A 24,735-nucleotide genomic window follows, 5' to 3' on the forward strand; every position below is an offset into this window, starting at 1 on the left:
TGTCGCTACACCACTCCACTAGGTTCTCTATCTCACTCCTGTATTCGGACTCATCGTTATTCGAGATCTGGCCCACTATGGCCGTATCGTCAGCAAACTTGTAGATGGAGTTGGAACCAAATTTTGCCACGCAGTCGTGTGTGTACAGGGAGTAGAGTAGCGGGCTAAGTACGCAGCCTTGCGGGGCGCCGGTGATGACTATTGTGGAGGAGGTGTTGTTGTTCATTCTTACTGATTGTGGTCTGGTGGTCAGAAAATCGAGGATCCAGTTGCAGAGTGGGGAGCCAAGTCCTAGGTTTTGGAGCTTTGATATGAGCTTGGCTGGGATTATGGTGTTGAAGGCGGAGCTGTAGTCAATAAATAGAAGTCTAATGTAGGAGTCCTTGTTTTCGAGATGCTCTAGGGATGAGTGTAGGGCCAGGGAAATTGTGTCTGACGTGGACCGGTTGCAGCGGTATGCGAATTGCATCCCATGCATCTTTTGCTTTTTTCCTTTAGGTGATGGAGCTCGTGATTTTCAAGGTCCTATCTAAGGAGGCTTGGTTAATTCAAGATGTGGATATTGTAGATGGTACACACTGCTGCTACTGTGCGTGGGTGATGGAGGGAGTGAGTGAGGGGTGCCAATCATGCAGGCTGCTTTATTTCGGATGATATCAAATTTCTTGAGTGTTGTTGGACGCACCCAGGCAATTACTGAATATTTCACCAGGCTCATGACGTGTACCTTGTTGATTCTAACAGGCTTTGGGGAATCAGGAAGTGAGTTATGTGTCACAGAATTCCCAGCCTGTGACCTAGACTTTTGGCAATAGTATTTATATGGCTAATCCAAGTGAATTTTTGGTTATTGGTAGAAATATAGGAACACAGGGATAGGATTAGGCCTTTCAGTCCACAGATTCTGCTGCAATATTTAATATGATCATGGCTGATCGGATACTTTAATGCCTTTTACACCCACTATATCCATAACTCTTTACATCATTGTTAATCAGAAAACTATAAATTTCTGGTGGCAGCATACACAGCGACTGAGCTTTTATGGCCTACTGGGATAGAGAATTCCAAAGATTCATAACTTTCTGAGTAAAGGAAGTTTCTCCCCATCTCAGTCTGAGATGGCATCCCCCTTATTTTGAAATTGTGGTCCCTGGGTCTAGAGTCCCAACCAAGGGAACGTCTTACCTGCATTTACCCTGTCTGTTCTTTTTTAAGTATTTTGCTGATTTCAATGAGAACACCTCCATTCTGGAACAAGTCTGATGAACATTCATTGCATTCCCTCTACGGCAATAGTATCCTTCCTGAAGTAAGGGGACCAAAACTGCACACACCACTCCAGGTATAGTTTAACCACGATCCTGTACAATTAAAACATGGCCTCACTACTCCTGTACTCAAATCAGATTGCAATAATAGCTAACATTCAATTAGTCTGCCTAATATCTTGCTGAACATATATGCTTGCCTTCAGTGCCTCACAACACAAATTCCCGCCTAGCTTTGTATCACCTTTGTAAACCATTCCAAAATATATAGAATTTTGGATGGTGATCACCGATGCATCCACTATCTCTGTAGCAACTTCTATCAACACTCTGGGATGCAAAATAGCAGATCCACAGGCCTTAACAAATATCAGTTCCATTAATTTCTCCAATACAACCTTCTTACTTATACTAAGTTCCTTTAACTCTGCATTGTCTCTCGTCTCTTGGATCTTTACTTCTGGGAGAAGTAGGAGAAGCTAGATGTATCTTCCTCAGTGAAAACAGATACAAAGTATTCATTTAGCTTCTCTGCCATTACTCTATTCCTCATGACAGATTCTCCTGACTTTGCCTGCAATGGACCCACATTTGGCTTAGCCAAACTCTTCAATTATACAGGTCAATAGAAGCTTTTACACTCTGTTTTTATGTTTTTGTTTGTTGCTAGATTGCCTTCCTATTCTCTTCTCCCTTTTGTTAGTTTCCTGGCATTCCTTTGCTGTTAAAAAGCTCACAATCCTCAGGTTTACTACTGTTGCTGACAACTTAATAAGCCTCTTCTTTGCATCTTATACAATCCTGAACTTCATTTGTCAGCCATGGTTGACTGGCCTTTTTTGAGTTTTTTGCACCCTGAAGGAATGAATAGGTGCTGCATGCTATGCAATGGTCCTTTGAAGATTAGCCATTGCCTGTGCACAGTCATAACTTTCAATGCATTTTCTCAAACCAACTAAGTCAATTTATCCTTCATGTCTTCATAATTTCCTTTATTCAATGTTAACACATTGGCTTCAGATTGAACTTCCTCACTTTCAAACATAGTGTAAAATTCTATCATATTGCGGTCACTCATCCCGAAAAGCTTTTTCAACAAGGTTATTAATTAACCCCTTTTTGTTACATGATACTAGTTCTAGAATAGCCTGTCCTCTAAAATAAAGAAATATATAATCTTTATTGTCACAAGTAGGCTTACATTAGCACTGCAATTGCACTCTAGTTGGCTCCTCAACATATTGCTCCAGAAATACATCCCAAACATTCTCCAGAAACTCGTCTTCCTCAGCGTTAGTGCTTACTTGGTTTAACCAGTCTATGTGTAGATTGAAGTCATCTACGATCACAGTATTTCCCATGCTAATTGCTTCTTCCATCTCCTGATTGATTACCATTTGGTCAACTATAAACAATTCCATCCATTGTCCACTGCCCTTTACTGTTTCTTAGCTCCATCCAAATAGGTTCCATGCATTCCGACCTGAGATTCTCCCTTACTACTGAACCCATCCCTTATTATCAGAGCATCTCAACCTCCTTTCCTTTCTTGTCTGTCCTCTTAAAGTTGAATACCCTTCAATATTCAGTTCCCAGCCTTGGTCATCATGCAGCTATGTTTCTGTGATGGCAATTATATCATACCCATTTACCTCTCTTCGTGCCATTAGAACATCTACCTTGTGAATGCTGTATGCACCATTGACACGATTCCATAGTCGATGCATACTCGATGCTTTGCTTTGTTTCTCCTGCCTTCTAGGCCCATTACTATTTCCAGTTACCAACGCTCCTTCCTTCCAATTTGGGCCACCCTTCAGGTTCCCATCCCCGACAAGCTCGATGTTTGTTGTGGAGAGTCAATGATGATAATGCCATTGAATGTCAAGGGGCGATGGTTGTAGTCTCTCTTATTCAAGATGGTCAATGTCAGGCACCTGTGTAGAATTAATGTTAAGTGTCACTTGACAGCACAAGCCAGGATATTGTGCAGGTTTTGTTGCATTTAGACATGGATTCTTTCAATATCATTTGAGTCGCAATGGTGCTGAATATTGTGCACTCCTCAATGACCATTCCCCTTCTGCTAGGTAGTGAGAAGTTCAGTTTGGGGTGAAATCTGACAGCAAGATTGTGAACAGTCTGGTTCAGCCTCAGAGTGTTGCAAGTGAGAGATATGAGTTGATGTTTTGAGAGTGGAGTCAGTAGCAGGGTCTGAAGACAGTTTTTTTCCTCTTTCCCATATTTAATTGGAAGGATGTTCTGCTTATTTGCTACTGGGTGTCAGACAAGTCAAAATGGTCTGTTTCAGTCTCAGACCAGGCCAGGGACAGGGATTGAGTCATTGACAAAATATTTTATGATGGGGGTTTTGTGGGCTGGAGTATTGATCCACCTCCTAGTCTTTATCTGTGTGGATCCAAGCATTAGTTCATCTCTGCCGAACAGAATTGCGTCAGAGAAACATCCATTCGATCCATTCTCTATGTGTCAATGAAAATGTACATTACAAACAGACGATTACAATGAATTACAAAGAACATAGAACTCAGCAACAGATAATCTGGCCCCACTAATAAGTTTGTGTTTAGATTTTGTCTGAGACACGTTCCACTCCAACTATCTCCTCTCAGCCTTTCAATTTACCTTTTTAATCCTCCTTCTCTCATCTATTCCATTAGTTTACTTTCAAAAGCTATTGTTCAGCCCCTTCTTGCAACTATTCCAGCAGTTCTCAGAGAAAATAAATGGTTCCTTCCTTTCCTGTTGGAGTTATTATTTACAATCATATAGCCCTAAGCCTTTGATTCTCCCACATATGGAACCGTTGGCATCACATTTCCGCTATCCCATTAATAAAAGCAGTTATTTTCTAAAATAAATCCTCAAAGAAGCTCCAATCTTTCACCTGAACAGCAAACTCTCAATTGTAATGTCATCCTTGAAAATACTTTTTCATATTTTCGCAAAATCTTCTTTGTCCTTTATGCAGTACATAGATCAGAACTATACAAATTGAAAGAAAACTTTTCCGGATTCTTAACTTTCTTACAATTTGTAATTTTCCTACCAAAGGATATCATCGCATATTATTATTTCACTGGTCAGATAGATTGTCTTCTTGTAGTTTTAAAAATATTTTTATTCAAGCAACATTTTACAATATTACAAAATAACCCTAACACAACATGACATATCCCAACCAAGTAGAACACCAATGCTACCTCCCCTCAATCCCCCAGGGTCCTCCCCACAAAGAAGACCCGAATGAACGAGCCATCCGCACCAACCCTCCTGCCCCCCGCCCCCGCTAATAGCCGAAGGTAATCAGCTCCCTGGAAAGGCAATGAATGGCTGCCACCTGGAGTAAAAGTCCTGCACTGACCCCCTCATCATAAACTTGATCTTCTCCGGATACAGGAATTCCATTAAGTCCCCTCAGCAGGCAGAAGCCTTAGGTGGCGCTGGAGACCTCCATCCAAGCAGGATATGCCTCCAGGCTATTAGCGAGGCGAAGGCCTACGTCACTGTTTGCAGCAACAGCGAAGCCGACACTTAAAATGGTCAGCAATGGGCATGACTCCATCTTAACACCCAGAGTCTGCATCGATCCTCTGAAAGAGCACACCATTTAGTACCACTTTTAATAATAATCAGCTTTATTGTCACAAGTAGGCTTACATTAACACTGCAATGAAGTTACTTTGAAAAGCCCCTAGTTGTTATATTCCACTGCCTGGCCGGGAGAGGGAGAATTCAGGATGTCGAATTCACCTAATAAGCACGTCTTTCGGGACATGTGGGAGGAAACCGGAGCATCTGGAGGAAACCCACGCAAACACAGGGAGAATGTGCAGACTCCGCACAGACAGTGACCCAAGCTGGGAATCGAACCTCGGACTGTGGCGCTGTGAAGCAACAGTGCTAACCACTGTGCTACTATGCCACCCTATCCCCATAAACTTCCCACCCTATCCCCATAAACTCACATATTGCTCATGACCAATCCACCTAACCTGCACATCTTTGGACTGTGGGAGGAAACCGGAGCACTTGGAGGAAATCCACACAGACAGGTAAAACATGTAATCTCCTAGGGATGGGTTTATTTATCATTTATGTGCTTCCGCTCTGACCCCGATTTCAATTGAGATGCCAACACTTTTATGTCCCCAATGGTGGATTATTTACCCCAAACACTTTGAGCTGCAGAAAGTCCCCTATCAATGACTAGAGGACACCAATGCGCAGGTGCTGAAACGGTGTGTGCTCTGAGCATGCTCAATGTTAGTGATGGTGATGGACTGTGGAGGAGTGGACGGTGCGGGAGGCGGGAGCGGAATGTGAACACAGGGTAGGAATGGAAACCGCCGGTGGCCTGAAAACTTTATAAACTTCTGGGGTAGGTCTGAGGCCCCAAATAAGAGGCCTCAGGCCCTGTGTTGACCCCGCGGTGACAGACCCCGGGGAGCGGATGGCTGGCCGCCATCTTGCCTGTGGGAATCAGTGCGAATCAGGGAGGCGGGGCTTACCTCTGACTGACAGGTCGGGGTTACCCAGGCAACCAGTCGCCATTCTGGGAGAGGAAAGCTGGGCCGATTCTGAGAAGAAGGACATATGGGTGGCCATCTTGGTGAGGGAAGAGGGAGTGCGCGCGGTTTCAGAGTCCCAGTCAAACTGGAATTCTGGATGATTTGAAGAAATGGATCCACTCAGTCTGCAGCTTCCTCTGAAAACCTGAGATCGGGTGTAATGCCTGTTCTTGTCAGCTTCGATCTGGTATATGTCTCTTGCGGGGACCATGAATTGGATTCAGTTTGAAATGTTTTTTTGGAGCAGGCAAAGAGATGGATTCGGGGTTTGCCTCTGTCCACGCTGCTTTGTAACTCTGAGAATTGAAAGTCAGTGGCTCCATGGAATTTGTTCCAATTTAGATGTGCAGATTATGTGGGATTATGAGTAGGGCAGGGTAATGGGTTTAGGTAGGGTGCTCTTTCAGAAGATCTGTGCAGACTCGATGGGCCGAATGGCCCCTTCGGCACTGAAGAGATTCTGTGGAAAACATTGGTCACTTTGTAGCCATGTCTTCACATTAGTTATTTAATTAAACCTATTCATTTATATCTGTGCTGTGTTTCATCTTGTTTATTGCCAATGCTTCAAACATTTAGATCTGGGGCGTTTAGCTTTGATATTTTTCTCAGTATTACTGACATCACCTTTGGCCTAATGCTCCATTCCCATTGTTGCCCTCATGGTCTCTTCCTGACCCACTTTGTTTATTTTCACACAAAGTGCTCTCAGCATTAACTCCCTTGATGCTTTTCTCAATCCTCCCGTGCCTCCTTGGGGACATTATGGGCAACATGTTTTTAAGCAGCTTCATCCACTCCCAGACTGCCGGTGATATTTACAACCTACGGTCTGTGGGCTGTGTGTATATTCAGTGTGAGAGGTTGCAGCCCCAGTATAGATACCTGAAGTGGCTGCTCCTCACTATCTGATCACTGCAGGCTCCTAATCTTTGGCTCTCAATGTGGAGGGAAACTGAGATAAGTTTGAGGATCATCTCCTGAACCTGTTCCTGGGTCTGGTTCAAACTGGAATTGGCAGATCCAGGATGGGTGGTAGCCATGGCAGGGGTTGGATGAATCACTCCAGTTTCTGCTGCTCCTTTGTGGCTGGGTCTGTGTTTGGGAGGCTCTGGAGACGGAGGATGTGGTGTTCACCAGTACAGTTGTTATGTTCCATGGCCATTGGGCACCTCGGGGTATAGAGGGTCTCATGGACACCGCAAATCACATTTAGATTAAAGTTCCCTTTGCTTCTGTTCTGAATTTGTTGCTGAGTTTTGCACCGTTTTGTTTGATTTAACCACAATTTTGGAGAAACAATAGGGTATAGAGGGTCTCGTGGAAATGAAATGAAAATGAAAATCGCTTATTGTCACAAGTAGGCTTCAAATGAAGTAACTGTGAAAAGCCCCTAGTCGCCACATTCCGGCGCCTGTTCGGGGAGGCTGTTACGGGAATTGAACCGTGCTGCTGACCTGCCTTGGTCTGCTTTCAAAGCCAGCGATTTAGCCCTGTGCTAAACAGCCCCTTTCCCGGACACCGGGGATCACAAAAAGATTAAAGTTCCCTTTGCTTCTGTTCTGAATTTGTTGCTGAGTTTTGCACCGTTTTGTTTGATTTAACCACAATTTTGGAGAAACAATAGAACAATGTTCCATAGAAACGAGAATTGTCTGTTCTGAATTTCTATCCTGTACTGACATTGATAACATCTGTAAACTTCCTTTCCAGGTTCTTGGAATGGAGTTCCAGACGGAAACTTAAACCAAAAACACATCAAGATCTGACATAGTCTCTCGATTCATCATAATCTGAATATCATCAGCTTTTGAATGTGGAAGGAGATGTTCTGTCTGTTCTATCTGAGAAAGGTTTTCCAACATCAGTGTGGCTGGAAAAGCCCTGAGACACCAATACCTGAGAGAGACTTTTCAGTGCAGTGATTGTGGAAAGAGCTTTAACCAGTTATACAGCCTGACACCATTCACAGCCTGGAGTAACCATACATGTGTTGTGTTTATGGACAAGGATTCAACTGATTATTCAACATGGAGCGACACAAGAAAACCCGCTCCATGAAGAAACTGTTGAAATGTTCGAATTGTAGGAAGGGATTCAAATCCCTCTCTCAGCTAAAAATTCATCGACGCACTCACACTGGGGAGAAACCATTCACCTGCTCTGTGTGTGGTAAAGGATTTGCTCGGGCATTTAATCTAGTGTCACACAAGCAGGTTCATAGTGAAGAGAGACCTTTTGAATGCTCTGACTGTGAGAAAAGCTTTAAGAGCAATGTGGGATTGATTCAACACCAGCAGGTCCACACCGATGAGAGACCTTTCGAATGTTGTGACTGTGAGAAAAGTTTTAAGAATTTTGGGGGTTTAATTCAACACCAGAAAGTTCATTCTGAGGACAGACCTTTTCAATGCTCTGTCTGCGAAAAGTATTTTAAGAGCTCTGGAGGTTTAGTTCAACATAAACAAGTTCACTCTGAGGAAAGACCATTTAAATGCATTGATTGTGGGAAGTGTTTTAAGAGCAACGAGGGTTTAATTCAACATGAACAAGTTCACTGAGGGGGAGACATTTTGTAAGATATATAGAAGCAGAATTAGGCCATTTGGCCCATCGAATCTGCTCTGCCATTCGATCATGGCTGATCTCATCCTGGCCTTAACTCCATCATCCTGCCCGTTCTCCATAACCCTTCTACCCATTGCCAATTAAAAATCTGTCCAACTCCTCCTTAAATGTACTTACTGTCCCAGCATCCACCGCACTCTAGGGTAGCGAATTCCACAGATTCACAGCCCTTTGGGAGAAGTAGTTTAGCCTGAACTCTGTTTTAAATTTTCTACCTTATCCCAAATCTATGACCTCTTTTTCTAGAATGGCCCACAAGAGAAAGCATCCTCTCCGTCTACTTAATCCATACCTTTTATCATCTTGTATACCTCAATGTGATCTCCCCTCATTCCTCTAAACTGAGAGAGTTTAGGCCTAAACTGTTCAATCTCTCTTCATCTTAAGGATTTGCTCGGGCATTTAATCTAGTGTCACACAAGCAGGTTCATAATGATTTGACCGTGTGGGAAGGAAGTCGCCGCTTCACCTCATCTCAGTGAACACCAGCATATTCACATTGGGGAGAGGCCATTCACTGGCTCCTTGTGTGTGGAAGTGATTCACTCAGTCATCGCAGCTCAGTAAACAGCTACTTGTTAACACTGAGAAGGGACAGTGTAAATGCTGTGACTGTAGGAAGATATTAAAATCAGAGGGATTCTGCTGAGAGAGAAATCAGCTCATACTGGGGAGAGGCTATCAACATCTTGGTTTACCATTGACCAGAAACTGAACTGGCCTAAACATACAAAACCCATGCGAAAAGACTGGTGGGAGGCTAGGAATCCTATTGCCAGGAACATACCTCCTAACTCCTCGAAGCCTGTCCACCATCTAAAAGGAACTGGTCAGGAGTGTGATGGAATACTCTCCCCTGGCTGGATGAGTTCAGTTCCAACAACACTCAAGATATTTGATACCATCCAGGACAAAACAGCCCACTTGATTTCACCTCATCCACAAACATTCACTCCTTCCACCTCTGACACAGTTGCAGCCTTGAATACTATCTACAAAATGCACTGAAGGAAGTCAGTCAGGTTCCTTTGGCAACACTTTCCAAACCCACAGCTACTTCTATCTAGACGGAAAAGGGCAGCAGACAGATGGGAATGCCACCACCTGGAAGTTCCCCTCCAAGCCACTCGCCATTCTGACTTGGAAATATATCACCTTTCCTTCACTGTCACTCGGTCCAATATCTTGGACCTCCCTTCCTACCAGCACAGAGGGTGTCCCGTACCTAAACCACCTGGACTGCAGCGGTTCATGAAGGCAGCTCGCCATCACCTTCCTACGATAATTTGGAATCGTCAATAAATGCTGGCCTAGCCAACGAACCCCACATCCATTGAATGGATTAAAAAAGGTTGTTCAACTGCTGTGTGTGGGGCAAGGGATTCACTTGGTTAAGCCTGCATTTCACATCAACTTGTTCTCACTGATAAACAGGGATTAAATGTTCTGACTGATATTTTGAGACACCAGCACACTTGTACTGGATAAAGGCTGTTCATCTGTGTGTGTGTGTGTAGGCGGGGAAGGAATTTGCTCAGTCATTGCAACCCAGTAAACCAGCTGGTTCATGTTGATAGACTTTAAATGGTTGAATTATGAGAAGAACTTTCAAAGTACAAGTAATCTGCTGAGTAACCAGTGTACCCACACTGTGTGGAAAGTGATTTAACCTAACATTTATCCTGCTGAGACACCAGTGAATTTACAAGTGACTGCACCTTTTTATTGTGCTGGTTTTGCTGCTGTTAATCACACACACGACTGAACCATGTTCATTCCGATGGTTGATAACATCAGTTTGAGTCCAAGAGGAAACTGATTGATGTCCTGTTACTGACTTTCATTTTTGGGTCTTTTCTCCTTTGTATTTATATGGAGCCTTTCACAACTTCAGAATGTCCCAAAGTGTTTCACAGCCAATGAGGCTCTTTTGAAGTGTGGTCCCTGTTGTAATGTAGGAAATGCAGTCGTCAAATTGTGCAGCAAATTCTCACTAATAGAAATGTGATTGTGACCAGAGAATCTGTTCAGTGATGTTTGTTGAGGGATAAATATTAAGCCGGACAGCAGGGAGAACTCCCCTGCTCTTTACAATAACCTCATGGAAACTTTTACAACCAACTGAGGGGCAGATGCCTATAGTTGAAGATCCCATCTGGGAGATAGGACCTGTGACAGGGCAGGGCTCCCTCAGTACTGCATCAAAATAAAATCCTGAATTTTACACTCATGTTTCTGGATATGGATTTGAACCCACAGCCTCCAGACAGAGATAGGAATGTGACCAGTGAGCCACAACTAACACCTCATCATTACTCTGGACTATTTCAGTCCACAGTTAGACAAGTGTAAAATTTTATTGCCAGTATCACAGAGGTTCAAATTCATCGGTAATTGAAAGAATTTTATTAAGAAGCTGCAGTTTTGATATCAGACATCAGCTAAACAGGGGAAAAGACATACGGCTGGGAACGGCTGTACACAGTTCACTGGTCCCTGGTTAGACAAATGGAGGGAGGGGGTGATGATCTCTTTGAATGGAGTTGCCAGTCTCAGAATGGCTTAGTGGTTCCGGAGCCAGGGGATGCTGATCTCCCTGGATGGAGGTGACCGTCTCCTTGGAATGGTTTACTGGTTCCGGAGCCAGGGGATGCTGATCTCCCTGGATGGAGGTAACCATCTGATTGGAATGGTTTAATGGTTCCGGAAGCAGGGGATGCTGATCTGCTCCCTGTTCTGCCCATTTGTTTTGAATTGATGATCCCTTATTTTTCAACAGTGATCCTAGTTCTAGATTTTCCCTCAAGAGGAAACATTTCCTCTCCATCCACTTTGTCAAGACCCCTCAGGATCTTGTATGTTTCAATTAAGTGGCTTCTTATTCTTCTGAACTACAGCAGATGAAGTCGAGCCTGTCTAACCTTTCCTCATCAGGCATCCTGCCATGACTCGGTATTAGATTAGTATTGGAATGTGGGTGCAAACCGGAGCACCCGAAGGATACCTATGCAGGATGGGGAGAATGGAAACTCCACACAGTCACCCAAGGCACTGTGAGCGAGCAGTGATAACCACTATGCCATCGTGCTGCCCCCCCTCCCCTCCCCTCTCCTCTCAACACTCACTCGCCCTCTCGTACACTTACCCCTCCTTCTCATGCTCTGAGGCCTGCTTCAGTACCTGCTTTTAGGTGTGTTCTGCCCCACTCGCACCAGAACACACTCTGGCCACTGTTCCAAGGTCCAGTCTGGTACCCAGCGCAACCTCTCTGAGGCCCAATTCCCTGCCCCTGTGCTCCGTCTCGCACACTGAGTTGCCTTCTGAGGCGCACTCTTCCCATTGCCCTGCTGTCCATGCTCGCCCAATCACAGGTTGCCTTCTCCAGAAGCCAGTTGCTAATTGGTAAACTGCAGCATTTTTCAAATTTTGAAAATATGTCTCTCTTACCATGGACCCTCTGGGAGTCTCCCAGAGATCCCTTGGGTCCCGTGGACTCCAGTTTGTGAGCTGCTGCCCTACACTGTGACGTTTATCTCTACTCTTTCCTGTTACCCTCCCACCATGACACATTTATACTTATTTTCTTTCTTGTTAACTATCCAATCTTCTTTTCATTACAATATTACCGACTCTCCTGTCACCTATCCAATCTCCTATGCATGTCAATTCTTTACCCCACACCCTGACCCATTTATACCTATTCTGTTTCCTAATAACTCTTTTCACTGATAATGTTTTAACCCCCCCCCGCATGATTCATTTATACCTACTCTCCGTTTCCTGTTAAATCCAATTTCTGATCCATGACAATATTTTATCCCCTGCATCATGAGGGGCTGATTCAGGATGTCCCTCAGTCTGCTCATGCGCGCTGCCGCACATACCTGGGCTTGACTCCGGAACAAGAGTCGGCAGCTGCCGCCCATCAGATCTTGGACCGAGAGCTCTTTATTCGGGGTTGAGGTCTTGACAGGACATTTAGGAAAAGTCTGACAGCCCCACCCGCCAACTCCCTGCCGACCTCCTGGGCAGCCTCCGGAGGCCAGCTTCATGTCTGCACTGCGCATGCTCCAGCTCACAATGCCCGAGTGATTGACGTCCATTACTGGCCAATAGGGGTTGTGGCCAGGACTGGAGGACCAAGAGCTGCCGGTCCTCCAACCAATCTGAGTGAATGAAGGGCGGGGCTGGGTCCCGATCTCTGCACTGCCTGAAACTGCATCATTTTCAAAGCTGATTTCAGTCAAACGCCAAGAGAAAACTGGACCTTTCTGTTTGTGGCTTTTAACAGATAAAACCCGGGTTCAATTCCGGTGACTGTGTTTAGTTTGCACTTAATTTGCACAGTTAGGTGGGCTGGCCATTCTCAAAAATGCCCCTTAATGTCCAGAGATGTGCAAGTTAGATTGGGTTACGGAGATAGGGCAGGGAGTCGGTGAAGAGACGATGGGCCGAATTGCCTTCTTCTGCACCGTAGGAGTCCTGTGGAAGTCAACATTTCCTCGTGGATTAAATAATGGACAAAATGAAGAGTGACTTAAATAAGTGGATAGACAGGGAATGTGTCCGTTAGAACAAGAGAGTCCCTGGTTTCAACAAAAGAGCTGTAGCAGAGCTAAACCTCACGCACTCCAGTAGGAAGTGCTGGAGCCTAATCTGTTGCCGAGGGGCAGTATACAAACTCATTTAAAGTCGCCCCTCAATTACTTTCAACCATGTTTCCAGCCACCTACTTGCCATAGCAAAGGCATCCCTGGTCAAAAACACCAAAAGTAACATACAGGGTGAACTGAGACACCATCAGCAACACATTAGCCCCGTCCTCTTTGAGTTTGAAGAACTAAACAAGGTGCCAAGGGGCTTGACGTATGGCAGATAGCAGGATGTGACGATATCGCACCAGAATTTATGACATACCTGAAGCCCAAAATTCTTGCCTGGCTGACCTGGTTTAACATGATGGTCATAAATTCCAACACCATTCCAAAGAAACGGCGGACAGTAAAAGTCACTAATTGAACCTTCCTGAACTATTCTCATACCCCAATGAATCCCATTGAACCCTGGGAGATATTGATCTCTGTCTTAATAGGAGCATAGGAACATAAGCACAAAGAAACAGGAGTAGACCTTTCAGCCCCTCGAGCCTGTCCCACTGTTTAATGAGATTGTGGCTGATTTGTGGCGTAACTCCACATAACTGCTTTTGGCCCATATACGTTGTGGGCTGGTTTAGCTCAGTGGGCTACGGTAGCTGGCTTGTAAGGCAGAATCTAAGGCTAACAGCGTGGGTTCAATTCCTATACCAGCTTACCCAAACAGGTGCTGGAATGTGGCAACTAGGGGCTTTTCACAGCAACTTCATACTTGTGACAATAAAAGATTATTATTATCCTTATTGACAAAAATCTATCTATCTCATATTTAAAATTAATAACTGTTCTAGCTTCAATTGCTGTTGAGAGTTCCAAACCTTTACCACCCTTTGAGGAAGAAGTCCTTCCTAACATCTCTGCTGAATGGTCTAGCTCTAATTTTTTTGACTATGTCCCCCTAGTTTTACAACCCCTAACTAGTGGAAATAATTGATCTTTGTCAATCCAAATACTTCGCTCAGATCTTAAATACTTCGATCAGATCATCTTTACCTTCTAAATTCTAGTGAAGCCATGTCTCATTTTACTCTACTGTACGATGCTCATGGGTGACCTTGATCTTCAAATAGATTGGGCAAATCAAATTAGCCACAATGCTGTAGAGGAGGAATTCCTGGAGTGTATACGGGATGGTTTTCTTGACCAATATGTGGAGGAACCAACTAAAGAAAGGGCCATCTTAGACTGGGTACTGTGTAATGAGAATGGAATTATTGCCAATCTGGCTGTATGAGACCCCTTCGGATGAGCGACCATAACATGATAGAATTTTTTATCAAGATGGAGAGTGAAGGAATTGATTCAGAGTCTAGCGTGCTGAACCTTAATAAAGGGAACTATTAGGATATGAGGCGTGAGTTGGCCTTGATAGATTGAGGAGAGTTACTTAAAGGGATGACAGTGGATAGACAATGGCAAACATTCAAGGAACGCATGGAGGAACTACAGCAACTGTTCATTCCTGTCTGGCACAAAAGCAAAGGGGGTAAGAGGGCCAATCCATGGCTTACAAAGGAAATTAGAAATAGTATCCGATCCAAGGAAGAAGCATACAGATTGGCCAAGAAAAATAATAGGTTTGAGGATTGGGAGATGTTTAGAATTCAGCAAAGAAGGACGAAGGGATTGATTAACAAGGGGAAAGTACAGTAGGAAAGGAAGCTTGCAGGGAACATAAAGACTGTCCCTAAGAGTTTCTACAGATATGTGAAGAGAAAAAGATTGGTACAGAGAAACGTAGGCCCATTGCAGATAGAAACAGGGAAATGCATAATAAGGGAAAAATAAATGGCTGAGTAATTAAATACATACTTTGGTTCTGTCTTCACAAATGAGGACACAAATCAGATCCCAGAAATGTTGGAGAATGAAAGATTTAGTGATAAGGAAGAATTGAGGGAGATCAACATTTGTAGAGAAATGGTGCTGGGGAAACGGATGGGATTGAAGCTGGATAAATCCCCAGGGGCTGAGAATCTGAATTCCAGAGTGCTTAAGGAGGTGGCTCTGGAAATAGTGGATGCATTGGTGGTCATCTTCTGGGATTCTATAGACTCTGGAACTGTCCCTGCAGATTGGAGGGTAGTTCACGTCACTCCGATATTCAAAAAGGGAGATAGAGAGAAAGCAGGGAATTATAGACCAGTAAGCCTAACATCGGTAGTGGGGGAAAAGCTTGAATCCATTATCAAGGACTTTATAGCGGAACATTTAGAAACAGTGGCAGGATCAGTCAGAGTCAGCATGGATTTATGAAGAGAAAATAATGCTTGACAAATCTGTTGGACTTATTTGAAGAGGTAACCAGTACAGTCGATAAGGGGGAGCCAGTCGATGTGGTATATTTGGACTTTCAGAAGGCGTTTGACAAAGTCCTGCATAAGAGATTATTGTGTAAAATGAAAGCTGATTTAGCACAGGGCCAACGAGCTGGCTTTAAAAGCAGACCAAGCCAGGCCAGCAGCACGGTTCAATTCCCGTACCAGCCTCCCCGAACAGGCGCCGGAATGTGGCGACTAGGGGCTTTTCACAGTAACTTCATTTGAAGCCTACCTGTAACAATAAGCGATTTTCATTTCATTCCAAGTGCATGGGATTGGGGGAAATGTATTGAGGTGGGTAGAAAACTGGTTGGCAGAGAGGAAACAAAGAGTAGGGATTAATGGGTCCTTTTCAAATTGGCAGGAAGTAACCAGTGGGGTACCACAGGGATCGGTGTTGGGACCCCAGCTATTCACAATGTATATTAATGATTTGGATGAGGGAACAAAACGTAACATCTCAAAGTTTGCAGATGATACCAAATTAGGTGGGAGGGTGAATTGTGACGAGGATGCAGGGATCCTACAGCAAGGTCTGGACAGGTTGGGCGAGTGGGCAAACCAATGTTAGATGCAGTATAATTTGGATAAGTGTGAGGTTATTCATTTTGGAAGCAAAAACAGGAAGGCCAATTACTACCTGAATGGTTGTAAATTGGGAGAGGGGAGTGTGCAGCGGGACCTGGGTGTCCTTGTGCACCATTCGCTGAAGGTAAGCATGCAGGTGCAGCAGGCGGTAAAGAAGGCTATTGGTATGTTGGCCTTCATTGCAAGAAGTTTCGAGTATAGAAGCAGGGATGTGTTGCTGTGCCTTGGTGAGGCCACACTTGGAATATTGTGTGCAGTTTTGGTCTCCTTCTCTGAGGAAGGATGTTCTTGCTCTTGAGGGAGTGCAGCAAAGGTTTACCAGACTGATTCCAGGGATGGCGGGACTGTCATATGAGGAGAGATTGAATAGGTTGGAATTGTTCTCGCTGGAGTTCAGAAGAATGAGGGGGGATCTCATAGAGACTTATAAAATTCTAACAGGAGTAGACAGGGAAGATGTTGCCAATGATAGGTGTGTCCAGAACCAGGGGTCACAGTCTGAGGATTCAGGGTAAACCATTTCGGATAGAGATAAGGAGACACTTCTTCACAGAAAGAGTGGTGAGCCTGTGGAATTCATTACCACAGGAAGTAGTTGATGCTAAATCATTGAATATATTCAAGAGGCGGCTGTATATAGCACTTGGGGAGAATGGGATCAAAGGCTATGGGGAGAAAGCAGGATTAGGCTATTGAGTTGGATGATCATCCATGATTGCGATGAATGGCAGAGCAGGCTTGAAGGGCCAAAGGCCTCCTCCTGCTCCTATCTTCTATGTATCTATGTATCTTTGTAATTTTGTAATCTCTCCTGGTAACTTAGCCCCTGTATTCCAGGTATTATTTTAGTAAATCTACATTGCACTCCCTCCAAAGTCCAATATAGTCTTCCTAGGTTGTGGTGCCTAGAACTGCTCACAGTGACTCCAAGTGGAGTCTGACCAGGGTTTTGTATAGCTGAAGGATAACGTCTATGTCTTTCTACTCCAATCCTCTAGATGTAAAGGTTTGCATTCCACTAGCCTTTTTGATTATTTTTGAAACTTGTTCGTGGAATTTTGAGGATCTAGGCACCTGAGCTCCCAAGTCTCTTTGGACATCCACTGTACCTAACCTCTTTCCATTGAGAAAGTACTCTCGTCTATCCTTTTTAGGTTCCAAATGGAGAACCTCACACTTGCTTACATTGCATTCCATCTGGCACAAATGTTACCTATTCGCCTAGTCTGTCAATATCTCCTTGCAATGTTTTGCTATCATCGCGGCTGTCTACAATGCCACCTAACTTTATATCATCAGCAAATCTAGATTTATGACTTTCTGTGCCATCAACCAAGGCATTAATTTAATTTAAAAAAAAACTAAATTTAATGAACCCAATTATTTTTTTCTAATTAAGGGGCAATTTAGCATGCACATCTTTTAGGTTGTGGAGGTGAGACTCTTGCAGACATGGGGAGAATGTGCAAACTCCACATGGACAGTGACCAGGGACGGGGATTGAACCCGGGTCCAGTGGTGCCGGCACCACTGTGTTGCTCTTCCAAGTCATTAATAATTAATGTGAATAATTGAGGCCCCAACACAGATCCCTGTGGTACACCACTGTCACCTCCTGCCAATTAGAGTAATTGCCCATTATCGGCACTCTCTGTTTCCTGCAACTCAACCAATTTCTGAACCATGTCAATAATTTGCCCTAAACTCTGTGGGCTTTCACCTAGTTACCAGTCTGTTATGTGGGACTTTATCAAATACCTTCTGAAAGTCCGTATAAATAACATCCATAGACATTTCCCTGTTCACTACCTTGGTGACCTCTTCAGAAAATTCAATAAGATTAGTCAGGCATGACTTTCCCTTCACGAATCCATGTTGGTTCTTCCTGATCGGCCGATAATTTTAGAGTTGTTTATTTACCCCATCCCGATGATAGACGGCCCGGGTCTCTGTCTGTGTGGTGTTTGCACATTATCCCCGTGTCTACGTGGGTCTCACCCCCCCCCCCCCACAACCCAATGATGCGCAGGGTAAGTGGATTGGCTACGCTAACTTTCCACTTAATTGGGAAAAAAAGAATTGCGTACTCTATTTTTTAAGAAAAATCCCTGATGATTGATTCCAGCAATTTCCCCACCACAGATGTTAGGCTAACGGGTCTGCAATTCCCTGGTATCCCCCTTTCACCCTTCTTAAAATATGGAGTGACGTGTGCAATTTTCCAATCCAGAGGGACTGCACCTGAATCTAGGGAACTCTGAAAGATTATAGTTAGGTCATCTACAATGTGCTCCTCTACTTTCTTTTAGGCCATGGGGTAGAAACGGTCAGGTTTTCGGGGCTTGTCACGCTTTAGTTCCATTCATTTCCCAGTTAGTCGTGCTGTTCTGGGGTTAATGTATTAAGCTCTCTTTTGACGGTCTTTTTTTTATGACTTCCAGTACTTTATCCTGCTTTTCAACTCTAAATGCTGAGGCAAAGTAATTGTTCCCGTGTCTCGAATTCAAAAGATTCCCAACTCTTTGAATGAAGACATTTTTACTCATCCCGGGATAATGACTGACGCCTTGTTCTGAGACTCTGACTATTAGTGCTAGAAAGCTGAGCCTTAGGGTACATATTCCCAACATCTACCCTGTCAAGAACCATAAAATATCATCAGCTTCAATCACATCACCTCTGATTCTTCTAAATGTGGTACAAATGTGTCCAGACGGTTATCTCTGATTTCTGAGGAGTTGTGTTGGTGCTGGGATGCGCTTTGAAATGAATGTTCCCAATTGGTTCTGCCACTCAGGTTGATAACAGATGAACAATGTCGTTTGCAGTAAAATAGCTGGATAGTAACTATTATAGCCGGGTTCGTAACTATTCCTCGTTAGTATAGTGCTCAGTAACTTCATCTGTTACAGGGAGACCGGGGTTTAATTCCCCGAGGGGGCGATATTTACTTCTATTAACAAAACATTGAAAGGCCAGTTTGTTCAGAGAGCTGGAGCGGGGTGCTCATGACGGTAAGGTCACAGGTTCGAACCTCCTACTGGTCAGGGGTCTCTATTTCGTGCCATGGCTATTCCTCTGCAGATCACCAACCAGTCCCAAGCGGCTCACCACTAACTCGCCCCTTTTTACCCCTCAACAAGTTGATTGATTGGTAATGGGGCTTGGTAACTTGTTGCAGCGCTTCTTGTATAGTGTACACACTGCTGTCACTGTGTACCAGTGAGTGAGTGAGGAGGAGGGAGGAGGAGGAGGAGGAGGCAGTACATGTCTTACCTGAAGGGAGTGAATGACACATCTGAGGATGGAGCTATGCTTCGAAAGCTAGTGATTCGAAACAAACCAGTTGGACTTTAACTGGGTGTTGTAAGACTTCTTACTGTGCCTACCCCAGTCCAATGCTGGCATTTCCACATCATCTGGAGAGGGGGAGAGGGAGCAGTGCATGTCTTACCTGAAGGGAGTGAATGACACATCTGAGGATGGAGCTATGCTTCGAAAGCTAGTGATTCGAAACAAACCAGTTGGACTTTAACTGGGTGTTGTAAGACTTCTTACTGTGCCCACCCCAGTCCAATGCTGGCATTTCCACATCAATGTTCTAAGTGTCAGGGGAAAAGGAGCGGGGTACGCGTGCTGGAAGTGGGGTCCAGAACTGAATACAATGTACAGTGCAAGGACAAACTAAATGTTTTAAAGAGCTTATCAAAATGTGTTTTATTATGTGTTATTTCCCCATAGAGTGCCCTCTATTTGAAAAGTCGCGATACAATTGAATGGAGGTCTACAGACAGCTTTATGATTAACAGTTAGACCACGGGGCACGCGTTATTGACCAGGGAGGGGCCTGAACCTTGCGAACAACAATTTCAATTTTCTTTTCTGTCCAGGGAGCGGCGAAGGTGAGCTGCAGGAAACCCCATTTGAGCTTCACCAAATATTACAGCTATCAGCTATCTCTTCATACTCAGACAAGGTGAATGATTTTTGGATACTGTGCATTCGATAATTTATTGCAGATGGTTGAATAAATACAAAAAACCAAGAGGGTACAATTCAAGACCAGCATCTAGAGTAATGTCCCACAGTCACCAATGTTGGCTGTTTCCCAAGCAGTTGACCCGGGTTCGATTCCCGAGCATCACCAATCTAACCTTAACTGACCTTTGAAACGTTCAAGTCGCGAACGTTGCTTTGTGACTCTAAAGACACCCGCGGGTGAAATTCAAATACTTCCAAACTCCATCAATTTCCCATTGAACTCAGGTGTGTTCTTTATTGTTAATAATGACTTGCCATTGTGGGTTTGATGGCAGACCCGATTATTTGCATTAAGATGGGGAAAGTTATTGAGGAGTATGTGGAAATTAACCAAAATGGGAACGTCTCGCCGTCCGTGGTTTGGGAGGCATTGAAGGCAGTAGTGAGCGGGGAGGTCATTTCATTCAAGACAAAGGTGGAGAGGGAGGCGCGGGAGGAAGGGCAGCGGTTAATCAGGGGGATTTTGGCGGGCGGTGAAAGATATGTAGAGCACCCGGAACGGAGATATTTGGTGAGGAGAAAGGGGTTGCCGGTGAAGTTTGATCTTCTATCCAAGGGGAGGGCGGTTCAGCAATGGAGGCCCGCAAGGGGGGTTGGTTATGATTATTGTGAGAAAGCCAGTGGATTGCTGGCGGGGCATCTCCATCGGCAGGCGGCAGCGAGGGAGGTGGGTGGAGGTTTTTCTGCATCTGAATGTGAACAGGTTCGCGGATTTAGAAGAAAGTTCAGAATAGTTTTGGGACATTTGGGCATTTCGATACTGAAGGGAGGGGAGTATCGAGCTGATATTTGAAAATAAACGTAAAATCCTCTTTAGTTGATGCGGAGTGGAAACGTTACCTCCGTTTCTCTCTCCACTGATGATGCCAGACCGGCTGAGTTTCCCCTGAAGTTTCTGTTTTTGTGTGTTGAAATTTAATGGATTTGCTTTAACCCAGATGTTTCTGGACCCTGAGGATAATTCCTGCATTTTCAGAATCCAGCACTAACTCCAGTTTGTATTGTGATTTCTGTCGGTGCATTATCGACCTGTCAACAAATACAGAAAGTAAATGTAGAGAGTGGGATATTGACAATTCAAATCAAATCAAATGACATTTCCTAATTCAACAAGGGGATGCTATCAAAGCTTTCCGATAGCGACTTTAACGGAGCTATTGTCTCATCTCGGGTTTGGATTTCATCTGGTTCTGAATGAAAGAATATTTATTATGAACACAATAATGTCCACAATTGATATTCTCTATGTCTGTCTGCGCCTGCCGAATAGAAAGAACTTTCAGCGTCAAGTGACACGGAGGCGATGTCTGCACTCGTGTAGTCGTGGCCGAGTGGTTAAGGCGATGGACTAGAAATCCATTGGGGTGTCCCCGCGCAGGTTCGAATCCTGCCGACTACGGGAATTCGTTTTCTCATTCAGATTCAAGTTTCACCGAGTTCCTGCGGGACGAATCGTATCTGATGCGAAAGTCCCACACTTTTCAAAAGGAGGAGTTACTTTTCGCGGTAAAGTGCGCTCGATGTGAAAGGTTCAGACGCAATTGAACTTGTGTTATCATTCAGCGATTGGAGAAGGACACAGGGCTTTGTGAATGAGAGTTTCACAATGGAACATGTATTAATATTTAGGCAATGGGGATAGACAGACAGCTTTCTGATTCAGAGTTATACCATGGGGCAAGCGTTATTGACCAGGGAGAGGAGAAGTAAAAGCCTGAAACCTGCGAGCAACAATTCCAATTTTCATTTCTGTCCAGGAAATGGTCAGGGTGAGCTGCAGGAAAACCCATTTAAGCTTTATCAAATATTACAGCCATGAGCTATCTCTTCAAACTCAGACAAGATGAATGATGTTTGGATATTGTGCATCGCTAATTTATTGTAGATAGTTGAATAAATACTGGAAACTAAGAGGGAACAAGCCAAGTCCAGCATCGAGAGAAATGTTGCACACTCGCCCGTCAGTCAGTAATGTTGGCTGTTTGCCAAGCACTTGATCCGATCATGTCACCTTTGTTTCATTTGTTTATCACCTTAAATCTGTTCCCAATTCTCGAAGAGTTTCGCCCTATCAACTGATTCAGACTAATCATTATGTCGAAAATCTCGATCAAATCTGTGAGCTACCTTCTCTTCTCGAAAGAGACCAGCTCCAGGCTCTCAAATCTATCTTTGATACTGTCCTTCCTCATTCATGAAAGTACTGATTTGAATATTTTCTGCACACTCTGCAATGCGTTCAAACCCTCCCTGGAGTGTGGTATCCAGAACTGAATGCAACGTTACAGTGCAAGGACAAATAAATGTTTTAGAGCGTTTATCAAAATGTGTTTTATTCCCATAGAGTTTCCTCTATTTGAAAAGTCGCGCCACAATTGAACACGTATTTTTATTTCGTGAATGGAGGTTTACAGACAGATTTATGATTAACAGTTAGACCATGGGACACGCGTTATTGACCAGGGAGGGGCCTGAACCTTGCGAGCAACAATTCCAATTTTCTTTTCTGTCCAGGGAACGGCTAAGGTGAGCTGTAGGAGAACCCATTTGAGCTTCATCAAATATTACAGCTATCAGCTATCTCTTCAAACTAAGACAACGTAAATGATTTTTGGATAGTGCGTACTGGTAATTTATTGTAGATAGTTGAATAAATACTAAAAACCAAGAGGATACAAGTCAAGACCAGCATCTCGAGACATGTCCCACAGTCTCCTGTTAATCGCCGAATGTTGGCTGTTTGCAAAGCAGTTAATACGGGTTCGAATCCCGAGCATCGCCAATCGAACCTTAACTGACCTTTAAGACGGTCAAGTCGCGAACGTTGCTTTGTGACTCTCAAGGTACCCGCGCGGGTGCAATTCAAATAACCATATTTCCAAACTCCACCTACCTTCCATTGAACTCAGGCTTCTTCATTATTGTTAACAATGACTTGCCATTGCGGGTTTGATGGCAGAACAGACCCGATTTTTTGCATTAAGATGGGGAAAGTGATTGAGGAGTATGTGGAAATGAACCAAAATGGGAACGTCTCGCCGTCCGTGGTTTGGGAGGCATTGAAGGCGGTAGTGAGGAGATCATTTCATTCAAGACAAAGGTAGGTAGCGAGGCGCGGGAGGAAGGGCAGCGGTTGATCAGGGAGATTTTGGAGGGCGATGTCTGTGGTTATGACGTGGAGATGCCGGCGTTGGACTGGGGTGAGCACAGTAAGAAGTGGTTCGTGGATTTAGAAGAACGTCCAGAATATATTTGGGGCATTTTGGTTCTGAAGGGAGGGGAATATCGAGCTTAATTTTGAAAATAAAAGTAAAATCCTCTCTTTAGTTGATGCGGAATGAAAACGGTAACTCCGTTTTCTCCCCAATGATGCTGCCAGACCCGATGAATTTTCCCTGAAGTTTCTGTTTTCGTGTCCAGAAACTTCCTGCATTTTCAGGATCCAGCACTAACTCCAGTTTGTAATGTGATTTCTGTCGGTGCATTAGCGCCCTGTCAACAAATACAGAAATAAAATGTAGAGAGTGGGAAATTGTGTATTCAAATCAAATCAAATGACATTTCCTAATTCAGCAAAGGGATTCTATCAAAGCTTTCTTATAGCGACTCTAACGGGGCTATTGTGCCATCTCGGGTTTGGATTTCGTCAGGTTCTGAATGAAAGAATATTTAACATGAACACAATAATGCTCACAATTGACAGGTGTCTGCCTGCTGCTACCGAATAAAAAGCTTTTGCGCTCGTGTAGTCGTGTCCGAGTGGTTAAGGCGATGAACTAGAAACCCATTGGGGTCTACCCGCGCAGGTTCGTATCCTGCCGGCTACGGATGTTGATTTTCTCATTCAAATTCAAGTTTCATCGAGTTCCTGCTGGACGAATCGTGTGTGATGCGTCAGTCCCACACTCAAAAAGAGGAGTTATTTTTTCCCGGTAAACTGCTTTCGATTTAAAAAGTCGAGACGCAATTGAACTTGTGTTATCATTCAGTGATTGGCGAAGTACACAGGGCTTTCTGAATAAGAGTTAGACCATGGCACATGCATATTGACCAGGGAGGGGAGATGTAAAAGCCTGAAACCTGCGAGCAACAATTCCAATTTTCATTTCTGTCCAGGAAATGGTCAGGGTGAGCTGCAGGAAAACCCATTTTAGCTTCATCAAATCTTACAGCTATCAGCTATCTCTTCAAACTCAGACAAGGTGAATGAATTTTGGATATTGTGCATCACTAATTTATTGTAGATAGTTGAATAAATATTAGAAAGTAAGAGGGAACAAGCCAAGACCAGCAACTGGCTAAATGTTGCACACTCGCCTGTCAGTCAGTATGTTGGCTGTTTGCCAAGCACTTGATCCGGTCATGTCACCTTTGTTTAATTTGTTCATCACTCTAAATCTGTTCGCAATTCTGTAACAATTTACCCCGATCTACTCTATCCAAGGTAATCATGATGTCGAAAATCTCCATCAAACCTGTGAGCTACCTTCTCTTCATTAAAGAGACCAGCTCCAGGCTCTCAAATCTGTCTTTGTTATTGTCCTTCCCAATTCATGGAAGTACTGCTTTGAATATAAGTACTGCTTTGAATGATAAGAATTTCACAATGGAACATGGGCTATTATTTAGTGAACGAAGA

General features: G+C 44.0%; 2 long non-coding RNA genes and 1 other non-coding gene across 3 annotated transcripts; 2 read left to right on the forward strand and 1 right to left on the reverse strand.

Moving 5' to 3' along the window:
• The first annotated feature begins 5,550 nt into the window (after positions 1–5,550).
• Positions 5,551–10,715, forward strand: LOC140410226 (uncharacterized). Its single transcript, XR_011940581.1, has 2 exons — positions 5,551–5,625; positions 7,577–10,715. It is a non-coding gene; the product is annotated as an uncharacterized lncRNA (long non-coding RNA).
• On the reverse strand, positions 10,189–12,525 carry LOC140410227 (uncharacterized). Its single transcript, XR_011940582.1, has 2 exons — positions 12,376–12,525; positions 10,189–10,435 (listed from the first exon to the last, which is right to left on the reverse strand). It is a non-coding gene; the product is annotated as an uncharacterized lncRNA (long non-coding RNA).
• Positions 12,526–21,413: 8,888 nt separating this feature from the next.
• Positions 21,414–21,495, forward strand: trnas-aga (transfer RNA serine (anticodon AGA)). The gene has a single exon. It is a non-coding gene; the product is annotated as a tRNA-Ser (tRNA).
• Positions 21,496–24,735: the final 3,240 nt, after the last annotated feature.

This window comes from Scyliorhinus torazame, chromosome 4 (assembly GCF_047496885.1).
Source record: "Scyliorhinus torazame isolate Kashiwa2021f chromosome 4, sScyTor2.1, whole genome shotgun sequence".
Lineage (NCBI taxonomy): Eukaryota > Metazoa > Chordata > Chondrichthyes > Carcharhiniformes > Scyliorhinidae > Scyliorhinus > Scyliorhinus torazame.